The 15133-nt window shown below is 47.4% G+C and overlaps 1 long non-coding RNA gene across 3 annotated transcripts; it reads left to right on the forward strand.

Annotated features, from left to right (window-relative positions):
• The first annotated feature begins 4633 nt into the window (after window positions 1–4633).
• Window positions 4634–14523, forward strand: LOC142091172 (uncharacterized). 3 transcript variants are annotated; one of them, XR_012676724.1, is made up of 4 exons: window positions 4634–4717; window positions 4860–4990; window positions 5089–5860; window positions 14463–14523. It is a non-coding gene; the product is annotated as an uncharacterized LOC142091172 (long non-coding RNA). The 3 variants fall into 3 exon arrangements; XR_012676723.1 differs by lacking the exon at window positions 4634–4717 and having other exon boundaries at window positions 4741–4990; XR_012676725.1 differs by lacking the exon at window positions 4634–4717 and having other exon boundaries at window positions 4741–4920.
• Window positions 14524–15133: the final 610 nt, after the last annotated feature.

The raw sequence follows: 15133 nt of genomic DNA on the forward strand, positions 1-15133 counted from the left end.
AGATCATTAAGTCCATCTCCAGTGCTAGCGAAGACAGACTTTGCCAGCTACCAAACTCTCTCCTCATTAATATTTTAACATTTGAGGTAATGCTGAGAAACTGTCCTTTGTCACAGACACCGGAGAGATTAGTAGTAAATCTTTTCAAAGAGAACTACTGCATCCTTAGTATCCAAGGATTAGAATTTAAAATTGAACTAGATCCAGTGCGAACTGCAGAGCAAAAATAGCCGTGCAGCGGGACACAGCCACCAAATGTGTTCTCATTGCCAGTGAGACTTGGGGAGAGGGGAATTGCTAGCCTATAAATGTAGATTTGGGGTTTCTTGCGACTCTGAAGCCTCCAGTGCCAGACAGGATGCTGGGCTAGACAGATCCCGGTCTGACCCAACATAGTAACGTTTGCACTTTCGGAAAACAGCAAGGTAGAGCCCTGAAGACAAGGCAGGCTACAGAGGAGCCCTAAGGACAGATCGGGAACAGTCGCCTTCTGTTAGGGATAAATCTGACCTGGTGCCCACAAAAAATAAACAGCAAAACCTTCAGCTTTAAAGGGAGATACAGAAGCAGAAGGGAGTGGTAGCGTAGAGTGAGGGTGTCAAAATGTGGAGGGTATTTCAGAGGTAAAATGATAAAACAGCACAGCAGGCCCCGGGAGCTGCAGAGGAACGGTCTCTCGGCATCAGTGGGATGCGATGGGGCATCAGCGGGATGCGACGGGGCATCAGTGGGATGCGATGGGGCATCAGCAACGAGGCCCAGGATGGAAGAGGGAGGGAGGGCAGACAAGGTCCTTGTTCAAGTGCAGCTCCCAGAAGGCTCGGGACAGATTTGCACCCAACCGTCCCCATGCCTGTCGTGCAGGGACCGACGACTATGTACCACCATGGAGCTGCGGCTGCAGGAGCATCAGGACGCTGCGCAGTGCTGCTGTCGCTCGCCTGTGGGCACCCGTTCCTCCAAACGGTGGGGCTGGGTCCTGTTTATCCCTTAATGCACCCTCCGTTTTATATTCTGAAACAGTTTAAGGCATTTTGTGGGGAAGGCACTGGAGGAATTAACTACTTGATTAAGGCAACAGCAGACTTCAAAGCAAGCAGCTCAGAGGGAAAACTTAAAGCCAATTGAAAAGTTCCATGAGGGACCAAACCAACACCCTGCTGCCAGGATAATACAACATTGGGACTCGGGTCTGGCACCGCTGCACAAGCAGGAAGGGTGATTTGGGGGTGAGGAAATGAGAAATGGGGAATAGAATAGAACAGAACAGAACAGAACAGAATATTTTCAGTTGGAAGGGACCTACAACAATCGTCTCGTCCAACTGCCTGACCACTTCAAGGCTGACCAAAAGTTAAAGCATATTATTAAGGGCATTGTCCAAATGCCTCTTAAACACCGACAGGCTTGGGGCATCAGCCACCTCTCTAAGAAGCCTGTTCCAGTGTTTGACCACCTTCTCGGTAAAGAAATACTTCCTGATCCTATAAATGATTCTGGTCCTATTTCTGGCCATATGCCTGTGGCCATTGGCACCTCATGGCTGATATGGGGCAAATCACTTCCCAGCACCTCAAATTTCCAGATCTCTAACACAGGAATATGAATTCTTCTCCCAAAGTCATGCCTCACACACGTGTAAGGTCTCTGCACAGAAGGTGATACGTAAGAAAACGGCATCACTCATGTTGAAGTTGCCTCAGTAGCCTTACGTGGCACCCTTGGGCAAGGTGCTGTAGCAATGCGTAGAGTCCATCCCTGCTTGCATTAAATGGACAATGATTTGCCCAGGGTTCTGCAGGACTGTGGGTGCAAGAGCCAGAGCACAAACGTAGGTAGGTATCCCGATTGCAATGTCAGTGGTTTTACCAGGAGGCTATGCATCATCTCTAACATACCACCGTTACTGCACTGATGATGAGTGGGTCAAACGAAGGGGCAGGATGTAGAGGTGTCGAAATGGGAGAGAAGGAGGTAAGCCAGTGATCAGTGACAAACCTGGGGGAACACCGAAAGATCACAGAGGCTACCAGAGACTGCTACATCAGCACCATGCGGGATCCTCTTGAGAGATGTAAAAGCCATGGGAGGACAGTTAGTGATAAGACAACAGATGTTCTACCACAAGGACAGCGGAGGGGGAAAAAAAGCAATTACCTGCAAAGGTGGCACTCCAGTGCTTGCATGTGTGGCTTTTTAAAAAAAAATCCGGATCTGAAATGTTTTAGCATGCAGTCTCGTAATGAATTTCCTCCCCACGCACGTTTTATGACCTAGTTCATTTGCTGTTTGTGAGCTGCAGCTAATGGGCACGCTGTTGCTGTGGGGCTAGGCAAGGTGTGCTCCTGCACACGCACAGGAAGAGGAGAAAGCAAAAAAAAAAAACCCCAAAGCAGACTGAAAAGCATTTGCATGAAGCAAAATATGTAAATGGTAAAGGCGAGCGAGGAAGCTCGCAGACTGCAAATGAATAAGCTCTAGGAGATACACAGAAAAGAGGTGTGGAAATACAATCTACCAACCACGTTGAATAATAACAGCATTTTGGAAGCGTGGCGGAGGTCCTGCACTGGCTCTGCACGAGTGAATGGCCGGTGGAGGAGATGGATGCCATTCAGCAGGGCATAGGACTGGTGCTGCTGGACTTAGAGGAGAAAGTTATATGGCCTTATTTTCCTAGGCTAGTGGGTCAGATGAATCATTTTATACTGCCCTGAAGTGAATGGTATTGGCATTTGGCCACCGATTCAGTAGCAGCCTTGAACTCTGCCTTCTCTTCCACTTCAGGTGAAGCAGATTTATTCTCAACTTGCCACAGATTTGCAATTCAGTATTTATTTGTAGGATGCCTGGTTCCTTGGGCAGCGATGCTGGGAGCACCAAAGGTTTGTTTTGGATCCCACGTTGATTGCAAAGGAAGGGTTGGTTGCGTCAGATTCCTTCTGGTCACATTTGCTATGTGGTATACACAAGAAGTGTCTGTTAGGAGTCAATGAAAATACCACTGAGGTTGCATTAACATAGCTAATAGCTGTGTTAATAAATGCCATATAATAAAATAAGAAGGAACATTTTCAGCCAGGTCTGAAGCTATGTGAAAAATGTGTTTGATTAATGAAATCCATTTCTGACTGAATGGGACTTTTATAATCAGCTGACAATCCATCTGTGTCCTATTCTTGCTGGGCAAGTATTTGCAGCTCAGCTTTTTAGGATATATTTCACAAGATCTGCTATCTGGTTGGCCTTTTTCTTAGATTGCTTGGCAGGAGATGCTGGAGGTCGCTTGCAGTCTTTTGTCCCCTTCGGAGATTGGAACAACAAAGTGAAGTCACCAGCAGCTGGTGCAAGGTGTGCACACGGAGGCTCACTCCTCCACCCGTGTTAGTAAATCATTCGAGCATCAGAAGAAATGCACACTATGCCAGAGTAGGTAGATGAGACACTTTTTCTTTTCATTATAAAAAAATAGTATTTCCAGAACCACCCCCATAGTGCATTTGTTGCTGCCATTTACCCAGTCTGACACTTTTTGATGGAAACGCGGGAAACTCTGGAGCAACTCCCCTCTGTAGCAGCACTGGGTCCCTTGCATCTCCCCGATGAACCCATTGCAGTTCCCCTGACGGGGACAAGCAGGTTAACTAGAGATCACTGATCATCCCCACCGCAGGGCTTTGTAGTCCTCCCTAACAAAAGAGCCTAAAAGCACACTTTACATCATCCACACCCCCATTTTTTTCTGTTTTCATATGAGACCGTCAGATGCATAAATGTGTCCCAAAACTAACTTTCACCCACACAGGCTGACGGCTTCCCTGCCTGTGCCTTTTAAATGATCAGGCTAGTTATCGTGTTGTAGCGTATTTCCAATCTGACAGCTATGATTTCATCCACCAGCCTGAAAGAGTGCTAATTTCTTTAGCATCAAATTATACTTACTGGAATTGCCAAGGTGGGATAGGGTGCAACTAACAGCAAGTGGACAGAAGGTCTTGGATTTAGAAAAAAACTAACTCGTTTATCAATTCTAACAGAGGTAATCCGTTGAAAGGAGGTTTATGTGCCCCTTACCGGATTTCAGTTTGAATATCAATACGTATTTGGGATTCTGCAGTGATCTCTTTTCAAAAGGTTAAGCTGAATCGCATAACCCATCCAGTGATACAGGAATGATCCAGACTGCATTGTCCTGCAGGCAGCGGACGGTGCGTGGAGGAGCTTATTCGGTGCTCGTGTTAGATTTCCATGTGTTGGCCAGATGCTTTTATTGGAGCACCAGTGAATCGGTGCTGCTGTGATCTGCTAATTGTTTTGACACCATGGGAGTTGAAAAGCGCTGGTGAACACTTGGCTCGACTGAAATGTGTGTTTTAGTTAAATGACCCCAGGGATGATCAGAGTCAATTTTCCTGCTTATGTCTGCTGCCCTGGTGCTTGAGGTGGTTCTGGTCAGTGCTATAGAAAACAAGCAAGTATTTAGTTAGTTCTTTCTGCGTAACACACAAAGAATAGGAGTGCCTGTTCAAAGCCAGAGGCTCCCGCTCAAGGAGCCACTTAAACATATGCCCTAATCAGGACAGCACTTGAGCGTATACATGCTTATCTGTAAGCACGTGCTTGAGTTTCACTAGTCGGCATGGGGTTCACACCCAGGTTTAAGCGTCAGCACATACTGAACTGCTTTTCCAAGATGTTTTCCAGAACCACAACCTAAGTGAGAAAAATGAGTGTGTCACATTCAACCACATTTGAATATATTGCTGCTGCTCTTGCAACAGTGAGGAAATCCTGACAAACTTCGTTTCCCTTCGGGTCTGATAAATTGTTTTCCACTTATCCCTCTGCTCTCTCCTCAGGTACCCAAGGAAGCAGAGGACTTTTGCTGTAGAAGACGACCTCCGTTCTCTTCTCATTCAGGTGTGGGTTGAAGGACAGAAGAATGTTGGCTCTTGGAAAGAATTTGTTTCAGACTCATCCATTAAAATCAGTGTGTTGATTCTTCCACAGTTGACTTGTAATGACTCCCAGGAGTTTCTCTCCCAGAAGTGAGGTCAAACGTATTGACTTTTCTTTCTTTCCTCGCAGCTTTTCAACACTGGACAAATGATTGTTTTGATAACCAAACTTTCACAAATCCAAGGCACAGTGATCGTAAGGAAGGACTCTGTCTTTAGGAGCAAGTATCCCCTCTCGATGAACTTGCAGCCTGCTGGGAAGCAAGTGTCCTTCAGGAGCAGAAAAAGTTGTTAATTAGGGATATTTTCTGTTTAAAGACAAAAATAATGGATTCATGAAATTAGCCTACCTAATGTGCTACCCTGTTTTGACTCTTGCTGGGCTACATGTTGCAGCAGTCGGAGTCATGCTGTTTCTTACACTTAAGGATGGCGCGGTGGAATTAGCATATGGAGAAGTCTTCCACAAGATCAAGGGAATTAACTGCCCAGGATTCAAATCAAGGGTGGGGTGAATTAACATCAGCCAGAGATACTACAGTAAAGACTAGGGAAAACAAGGATTTAGGAGGGATATTGCTTCTTACAGTGGCAACATATATGTCAACAAATTACAGAAGTGATTAGGAAGATCTTCCCTTCAGCTGCAGCTGTGAAACACCTGGATGCAGCCATCTCAGGCAGAATCCACACTTGCATTTTCATAGGACCCAGGGCTGTTTTGCATTAAAGATGAAGTGAAAGAAGTCCTCTTTCTGCTCTTGCCTTTGTTACTCCACCTTGGCAGAGCGAGGTTGGGGTCAGCCCAGCATGGGCAAGTGCTCAGGTACCAAGGCTTTGCACTGAGAGTCTACAGAAACCGTGCACATTGGGAAACTGGTCCTCCCACCCTGCCTTGTAAGGTCAGTACAGCTCTTTACAGTCTTATTTCCAGTCTACAAGCCTTGGGAGTTTTCCACATCTGTGTGATGAATTTGAAAGTCCTGACCGCAGCCCGGACCCTCCCCGTGTCCTTGCATCCCTCTCCGGTGCTGCCTGAAGCCCTCAGTGTCCCTGGGAGGGCTCAGCTGGGACAGGGAGCAGAGCAAGTCCTTCGGCCGCTCTTGGCCATAGGTGCCCCGCTTTCACGTGCCGAGATATAAACACCTTCCTACCCCTGCAGGCAGGACTCGCCACGTATTAGGAGCACAGCCACCCTGGGAAGGGCTGTCCCATTTGCTGAATCCTCCGCTTCTCTCTCTCCTAACACGCAGCACGTTAGCACAAGACCTCGCTGCGTCCCTTCACTGGGATGGCTAATTCTCACCCCTTCTTTCATGGTGGCCGCACTCCAGCCGCCCTCCAGCCAAAGCTGTGTGTCAGAGTCCTGCAAGCCAGGAAATCTCCGCTTCTCTCTCCAGGAGGGCTACCTCCTCCTGCAGAAACTTAACCTTTTATAACCCCATCTGTCATGTTAATTAGGCCTCTCAAGCGAGGGTTGATTCGTTTCAACCTCCCCATCCTGGTAGCGGTGGAAAGTCTACTCAACCACAGTTAACCGAATACATTTATAGATGCTCTCCTCAGATGGCCTGAAAGCTGAAGCTAAACAAATGTAGACTAAAAACAAGATGCATACTTTTTTTTTTATTTCTTGCAGTGACCGTAATTAATCATTGGAAGAATTTGCAAAAGTTATGGTAGATTTTTCCATCACTGGAAGTTTTGAGGTCAGGATGGGATGCTTTTCCATGTTGTGGTTCAAACAGGAATGAGTCCAGAGAAGTCCTATAGCCTAGGAATATGAGACTGGATGATCATAATGATCCCTTAATGTTTATGAGACCACATCAGTACTGACCTTAAGGAGGATGTACCAAAGTCATCCCAGGTTGGAAACCAGAAGGCGGACTCTGAAGTTGTGAGATGCAGCTGCAAGAGGCTCCCAGAGGTAGGGACTCCAGGGTGGGTGTAGCAGAACAACACCTCCTCCTCAGCACTTGGACCTTCATAAGTCGGTAAGGGTATCTCCAGACCCTTGGGACCAGATGGGTTCCTGGACATCCCGCATGCCAGCAGCAGTGATGCTAATTCGAGTTTTTAAATATGCTAACAAGCCTCTTGTTCTTAGGCCTATCTTTCATTAGTATTTACTGATTTACTTCAGCTCTTTCTTTTCAGAAGGTTAAAGAGGCAAAGCATTTTCTTCCCAGCCCCGAGCAGACCTTCTATCTCCATCTTTCTCTCCCTCACACATACACACAGTATTTGGGCTTCTAGTCCCCAATTTCATCAGGAACTAGCGAAAGCCTGATGATATTGCCTGAGACTAGGAAGAATTGAAACATACAGCTGCGGGAGGTGATGACTCAGTGGCTGGTTTACCAGTAGTTTCAGTAAACATGTGTTTACAGACACCCCTTTCAACCCTACTGGTTGCTGTGGGTTTTCTTGGCATGACGGAAAGTGACACTAAATGAAAGAGTCTCAGTTGCACAGGAGGAGATCCAAGATCTCTTCTGATGCAGGGACAGATTAAAAGTACCCACATTGTCCAAGCAGGATATCCTTTACAGGGAGAGCAAACTGCTATAAATGAATGAGGACACCTTGTTCTGAATGAATCACACCTCTGTTTTCACTTTGCTGCCTCTCTGCTCCAGCCCCATGGAAACATTTTTCCTTAAGGACCTCTTGACATTGTCACTAGCTCTGCAGATTGCTCGTCTTTTGTACACAGAAAGAGTCACTTTTGGAGGAGCAGTTAGGTGAAAGAAGATAGACTTTTCTACACAGAGGAATAACTTTTCATAAATCTGCCAGAGCACATTCATTTGTCTTGCAAGCTTGCCTCAAGCCCCCAATATCTCTGCTCATCAAGGTCACATCTGCTTAAACGTGCACACGGAGGCTGAGCCAGCCACTGGGGAAGCATTGATTTGTGATCCTGTATTGCAACAGCCTGAGCCATTAATATGATCAAAACATCCCATTCCATGTCATTATTATAGACCTCATAATATTTATTTTCAGTACTTAGGACTTAAAAGATGAAAGGGGCAGCAGTGGCTCTAGGGTACAGCTGCAGGTGGGAGAACCCTCTCTCGTCTCAGCTGCCTATATGCCCCAAAATGAAGAACGGTTCTGATAGCCCATGGCAGGGGCTGATGGATGTTTCAGTAAAGTCTTGAGGTCTCTGTTAGTTTCCAGTTGAAATGTAGATGAGACAGGTCAGGGCTTCAGAACAGCTGCTTTTGTACGGACCAAGGAGACAGAAACACAACACCATGAAGCCTGGATATGGTTGGGATCCTGATCACCTTCTCTCTGACTTTATTTTCGCAATATTTTCAAACTGGAGGAAGTGTTACCCCAGCAAAAGATCTGGCTTTGAGATAATAAACAGTCTTCTCAGCCCCTTCACTCTCCTGCAGCACTGCGAGGAAAGCCATCCTCTTGGATACCTGCACAGATCAGTCTATCTCTTCCAGTTGTGCCCCATGAAAAACACTCTTGGCAAGGTAACTCCAACAAACTTAACCCTTCGGTATTCCTGTTCCAAGCATCGTCCTGATCCTGTGAATGGTCCAGCACCTCCTTTCATCCTCAAGGCTTGTCTGGCCAGCTCTTTCTTCGTGCTAAGCACTATGAGTAAAATATGGAAGCAGACGGAGAGGAAGTGTAGTTAGCATTCATTCATTGCTTATGTACAGGCTGTCAGAACTAATGAAATTTTATGACAGACGGGCAGTGATCAGCTTCTTGGTGTTATTTATCTTTCTCGCTCCTGGCTCTACATCCCAGGTAATTCTTCATTTGTCTTTAAAAATGCCAAGATGACTAAGCGCAGGACCCACCTACCCAGAAAAGTAGCAAATTGTGTCAATGCGTAGAGATAATTAATAATCACCTGGCTTGAGTGATGAGTGACTGCCAGGCAAAATATTCTCCCTCTCTCTCATTGATTTTCCCCACCCCACTTCCTCTCTCCCACTGAGCTTCCAAAAACTTCAAGAACATCCATTACTGGGGATTTTCCCCTCCCCTTTCTGCCGTCTCTCCTCAAACTACAACAGATGTTTGCAAAGACATTTCTCGAGCCGAAGGCGCTCATGGATGGCGTTGTGGGCACAGGCTGCCTCACACGGCCCCCGATTTGCATCATTTATCCTGAAAGGTGCCAGCTAGGCTTGACAGATTCATTTGTAAGAGCTTTGTAGTAGATGATGCAAACTGATGCAAAACATATGAGTGAAGCTAGCTTCATTCGCCACCTGTTAATGGCAGGAGACGGCGGGGGGGGAGGAAATGTAATTCTGTGCCTTCACAGAAACTGCCTTCTCTGGTGAAGTAGCGACGGTTGCCCGTGCTTGGGGTGCTCAGTAGGAAATCAACAGAAGGAGAAGTGGAGGCACCCAAAAATAAACACTTTTGCCTCCAAATGGAAGGATGCACCTTTGCGTTACAGCGATACCCTGCACATGCCGAATTAGCTTTGCTCCAAGGTTGACGTGTAAAGGTGGGATCTTCCAGTGCGTTCAGCACTCTGTCACTTCTCCCCCCATCAGTCCACAAATACTTACTTTCAGTTGGCAATGTATCAAACTAATGCTGATTATCTGTGAAATTCTTCCTTAAAATATCATCCTTAGGCTTCAGAGTTGAAATGAATGAGGCGTTCAACTTTTCCGTGAGCTGTGGGTCCAGGCTGTTGCAGGCTTGGGTGGGCAGTTCTGCGTTCATTATATCTGGTTCATATCTAGCCAGAAACGCCAGGACTAGAGAGCCAGATTCTTTATTTTACTCCAAATGGGGATTTCAGCCACTGATTTTGGACCACATATTCAAAATCAGTCTTATTTAGTCACAAACAGTGAAGAAAGAGAAAGTTATGATAAGAAAGCAGGAACGTACTTCTATTTGTAGCTTCTGTATGTGTTTAAAATTGCTCTGTTTTTTCTGTAAAAGGGATTGTGATGCTGTGAATATTCACATGGGTGAAAGAAAATAACCCAAACAGCTGCCTCCACTTAACCACCAGTCTTTTCAGAGGATTTTGGGAAGGGGAGGAATCTGGGACTTTAGAAACCAAGCCAGCCTGCTTTGAGGTAGCTATGAAAGAGAAAGAAAAAAACCCAAACCGAAGCACCCTACTAAGGAAAGGTGCTAACTCTACCTTATAGATCGTACAAAGATAGGAAAAGCTATGAGGAAATATGCTCAGTTTAATGAGATACTGAAAAAACAAGCCTGCCTCTGCCTTTCATAGGGTGATTCCTGAAAAGCAGTCTCTATGCTGCTAATAAACCAGTTAAATGAGAGAGATTAGAATAAAATTTTAAGTGAGAGGGGAAAACCTAGATCTTCACATCTTGTCTCCTCTGAATTGAGGTTGTCTGCGAATCAGCCAAACCAGTTGTACACGGCGTGCTGTAAGACCACCTTCTTACAGGGCAGGACTATAGGTTCCCCCTCCACATTTTTTCCTCTTCTTTTTCATAACCTCCACTGTCTGCTGGCTTTTTCCATTTTTCCTGTGGTTTTTGGATCAGGGCAATAACCTGCTGACAGGATGTAAATCAAGAATCTTGCTCAAGTCAGCCTTATCTTTAAGGGGCATTTTCAATTAACTTTAACTTAGAAACAAAGTAACAGACTTAATTGCGAATCTCAGCTCCGTTTGAGCTCTCACCGATGATGTGCAGTTGACGGAGATGTGCTGTGCTCTCCATGGATAATCAAATGCTTTAATCCCCAAAGTCAAACACTAACCGGGCTATGGAGTCACGACAGCACCTCTGTAATAGTTTAAATGAGAATTCTCCTATGGCCTCTACCTCTTTAGAGACCATTGCACTTCTTTCCTCTTTCTCACTATTTGTGCTGCCAAAGAGGGGGGACTCCGGGCAGGGTTCCCTCGTCGCGGTGCAGTGACCGGGGCACCCCATCACTGGTTCCCCCACCCCGTTATGCCCTGCCGAGCACTGGGCTGTGCAGAAAGTCACTGGCCCTGGAGTTAGGATGCCCGAGCATCCCCTTTGTTTGAAATTTTGCTTCTTGGGAATTGCAGTGGGAGAGTTGGATGACTGACGGGCTGACCTGCGGGGAAGGAAGGCCGGAGAAGTGAAAATCCCCAGAAAAAGGACACTTTTATCCCTTCCTCCCTTTAGATCTGTGGATGATGGATCTCATGGCTGCAGTCCCACAATTATTATATTCTCTGAGGAACAAGCTGCTTTTCCAAAGCGGGTCCTGTTGCAGTGAAGCCGGGAGCAAGGAGAGGCAAGTGCCTGACCTTGCTCCGGTACTGGGTGATTTGGGGGAGCCTCGGTCAGCTGGGCGGTCTGTGATGCAGCTGCATTGCGGGGGGCAAGAATTTCTTCTTGAGACCCAGACACCATTGCTTGTTTGCTTAGTTGTCGGTGTGCTCGTGGGGTTTGTGCCTTTTCTTCTCTAGCTCAGCCCGGACACAACTTCACTGCTCGGTCGCCTGAGGGATTTGTAGCTGGCCAGGATGGTGCAGTCGACTTCCCCCTCAGCTACAAGGGGTTGCTCTGATACCTCCTGAGCTAAAGCAGGACCTCAGATGGGGAAAATTTCAAAACCCCTTTAACAGGTTAAAGAAAGCAGGAGTTCCCTTCGGAGCTGTCCTGCCTCGAGGCCTCACTGCTTTCTCCCTCTGCTCAGTGAAAGAAAATGGAAACTCTGGGAAACCTTTTGAGACTGGGAGATTTCTGCCTTTTCCTTCAGCCAACGGAATGACACAACCAGAGCTTCTTCCCTCCCCTGGGACTGAGTTGCTGCCTCCTATCCCAGTTTACAGGGGAAGATGGGGTATTGCTACGGCATTTCCCAGACCCCAGGGGCCCTGCAGAGGAGAAAGCCACACTAAGAGTAGCCGAAATCAGGCTCGTGCTCCTCCATCACCCAAGTGCTCTGCGGGGCAGCGTGGGGAACACGTGGGGCTGGCAGGCGTTATCCTTTCAGACAGGGACGGTGAAATCTCTGAGGAAACTGGTACTGGCTCCCACTTGAGGATCTAATTTAATGAGCAGCCTCCAATTGACTGTAATGGGTCTGGACTCTATCACAAGCAAGAAATCTGGGTCTGGATCTAATACAAGTGTCTTCAGCGCGTTTTATTTTGAAGTCTGCTTCAGGGAGAGACAAGTGGATGCAGAAAGCCAGTTTGCCCTATATTTAAGAGCAGTTTGACTGACTCTTTGCAGCGTGAACATTCAACCAAGCCCCTTTGTGGCTGTGCAGTCCCAGCCCCATCACACCCCGGCTGCCTCTGTGTTCATCGGCAGAGCCGTGCTCATCCCTAAAATCACGGGTCCCAATAAGGAAACCAGCCAAGAGACCAGACACCCATCCTGCCGCCAGCACCCCCTGCCCTCCCCCGGCTCGCCAGCACCCACAGCACCCCGTTTCACCACCAGCCCCCCTCTCACACCACTGTTGCGGACAGAGTTAATCCCAGGAGAGCACAAGGATGGCCGAGACACCCAGCCCGAAGGATGGGTTCGGGAAGGAAGGACTTTTGTGACCCATCCTAATTGGCCATGTGGACTAAACAGCAGATCCTGGCTGCCTGCACTTACAAGGTTTAATTTTCTAATTGAAATTTCATGGAAAAGCTGCACCTTTCTGATTAGTTGCCCCAGCATGAACACTCTCTCATAACACAGACATCTGCCCTCCGGACTAACCTTTCTAGAAGCTGCATCAACAAAGTAATGCTAATAAAAATATCCATCTGTGCTTAAAGATAAACAAAGCATTAATACACCAAACTGCGGCTTAGATTATATTAGAGTCAGCTTTAATGATATTACACATCTGTTAGGATGTATTTCCCACCCGGGCCATCTCTCTCTTGCTTTTTTAAATATCTTTGTACGAAAAAATGTGAGAGCGTTTCCCTGGGAGCCCTTCACATGCGTCACACTTGCAACCGGCCCCGCTCCGAAAGCCCCTTTCCCTGAGACACCCTGCTGGGACAGGGCTCGGGGATTAGGGTCTGTAACCTAAACATTATTGTACTTTAAAGTAAATGTTCCCCAGCTCACTCTACTTGGGTTTCAGAGCCTCTTCAAAGGGCTGTTTTCTTCCCTTCCTTGGCAGCGGGGGAAAAAATATTTCAAACCCCAGAAACCAGACACTTTGCCGAGCGCCTGCAGAAGTGCGTGCGTGCCCGGGAAAGACACAGGGTCCTAATCTCCCCTGGCACTGCCAGGACGGGGGCTTGCTGCAAGGCTTTTCAGGCTAGAAATGCTAACTCCGGGGTTTTGTTCCCGTGAGATCCCCAAGCATAGTAATAGGGAGATAGGGGAGGGGCACATGCTTCAGATTTGCCCTCTTTTTTTGTAACAGCCTCCCCCCAAAAGGAGGAAAACTGATTTAACGTGTTGGCAATCTTATCGTAAGAGAACCTATAAATCTGTTTCTCCCAGCAGTTCTTCTAAAAGGGTGGTCTTATCCTGTTATCCATGCACAGCAAAGCTGTCTGGAAGTTGAAGCCTGGAATTCATGGGATCGGGATGTAATTCTGCCTTTCCTCTTTCCTGTGCCTCCTGTCCACATATGTGTAAAATGGGAATAGCAGTCATTGCCTGTCCTCCAACCCAAAGGGAAGCTTAGCTGACGAACGATTAATATTTTCATCCTGCCAAGCTTTTAGAGCTGGGGTTGAAAAAACAAACCAGAAGCATCTCTATCCTCATTGCCGGCCCTTTGGAGAAACAGCTGCTTATTCATCATCGGAAACCTGAGCGCTAATTACAGACAAATATCAGGTAGAGCCAAATAAGGGGCTAGGACACCCTGAGCTATAACAGGTTGCTCTGTGGCTGTCGCGGCAGAGGAGGCTGCTCCCGACTGCCTTGGGCACAGCATTGCCTCGGTGGGGTATCCCAGCATCACCAAAGGCTTTGGGGCATTTCTCCTCTACCTCCCGCGCCGTGCAGCAGTAGCCAGCGATGACATCTTGCTGCCCAATACCTTTGACTACATCTGCTCCATCACCTGAAAAAGTTTCCTCTTTCAAGCATTGGGGTTATTTGAATTTTTAAGAGCTCCACATGCGGCAGCTGAGAGCAGGAGCCCATCCCTGCCTGGACCTGCAAACCGCTCGCTCTGGACTGGAGAGAGCACGAGCCAGCATGGAGGTGGTTTGGGGCAACTGGGGAGTGAGCTCATGCATGAGCTGAGCTGGCTCGGCAGCCCGTCCTCAGCACCTCGGTCCTCCTTCCACGCAGCCCAGCCTCACCGCAGCGGGGGGGTTGGGACATGGTCTGGATGAGACGCAACTGCTGCTCCTTCCTCTCAGCCCACCCTCATTCACCAGCCACGCAACAAATGCGTCTTAAAATGACCAACAGAGCTCTTCTGGATGGCTTTTTTTTCCTTCCGCCAAGGAATTACTAAATTGCAAAGATCTGGCTCCTAGGGGTGAAATACTAGTAAAAAGCAGCATGCTCAGGGCTCCTTTGCTGCCACTGGATGTATTCATTTGTATTACAGGAGCACCTCGAGATGTCTGCCACGCTCGGGTCCCACCGTACTGCAGGTTGTACGAATACGCAGAAGCAGCATACGCTGCCGTGAAAAGCCAGAAGCTCGAATACCCTGGCTCAGAGCTAGCAAATATTTAGATGCCTTTATTTTCACCAGCACTCACTTTGATATGAATCAGCACAACAGAGTCAGCGCTCACCTCAGAAATCTTAAAACCCATCTAAACAAAATGTAGAAGAGGGAAAAGCGGCACAGAAAAGGGAAATAACCTGAAACAACCAGGAATCGCAGCAAATCCGATACGCTTTGGAGATACCCCAGTGCCTCACACGTGTTTGCCTGGTCTACCTGCCAGCGAAGGAGTGGTTGCATGAGCTCAATGTGGGGCTGAGATTTTAGCATTATCAGTTATTGCTCTGTGTTAGATGAAGTGCAGATGTTGAGGTATCTGAGGAGATCAATAGGTGCATAGAAAGATGCCTTAAGTATCTATGTGCTCCCCAGGAGGCGAGAGAAAGTAGGTAGCAAAATCTCCTGTTTCTGCATCGTTCCCGTTAACACAATACGTGATGTTACTTTCCCATCTGGAGAGACGCTGCTCACGTATTTCATTTTTAGTGTGAAACGGGGTGTAATGCCGCTGCGGCTCAAAGGCTGCCTTTCAGAGGAGCGCTCTG

This window comes from Calonectris borealis, chromosome 20 (genome assembly GCF_964195595.1).
Source record: "Calonectris borealis chromosome 20, bCalBor7.hap1.2, whole genome shotgun sequence".
Classification (NCBI taxonomy): Eukaryota; Metazoa; Chordata; class Aves; order Procellariiformes; family Procellariidae; genus Calonectris; species Calonectris borealis.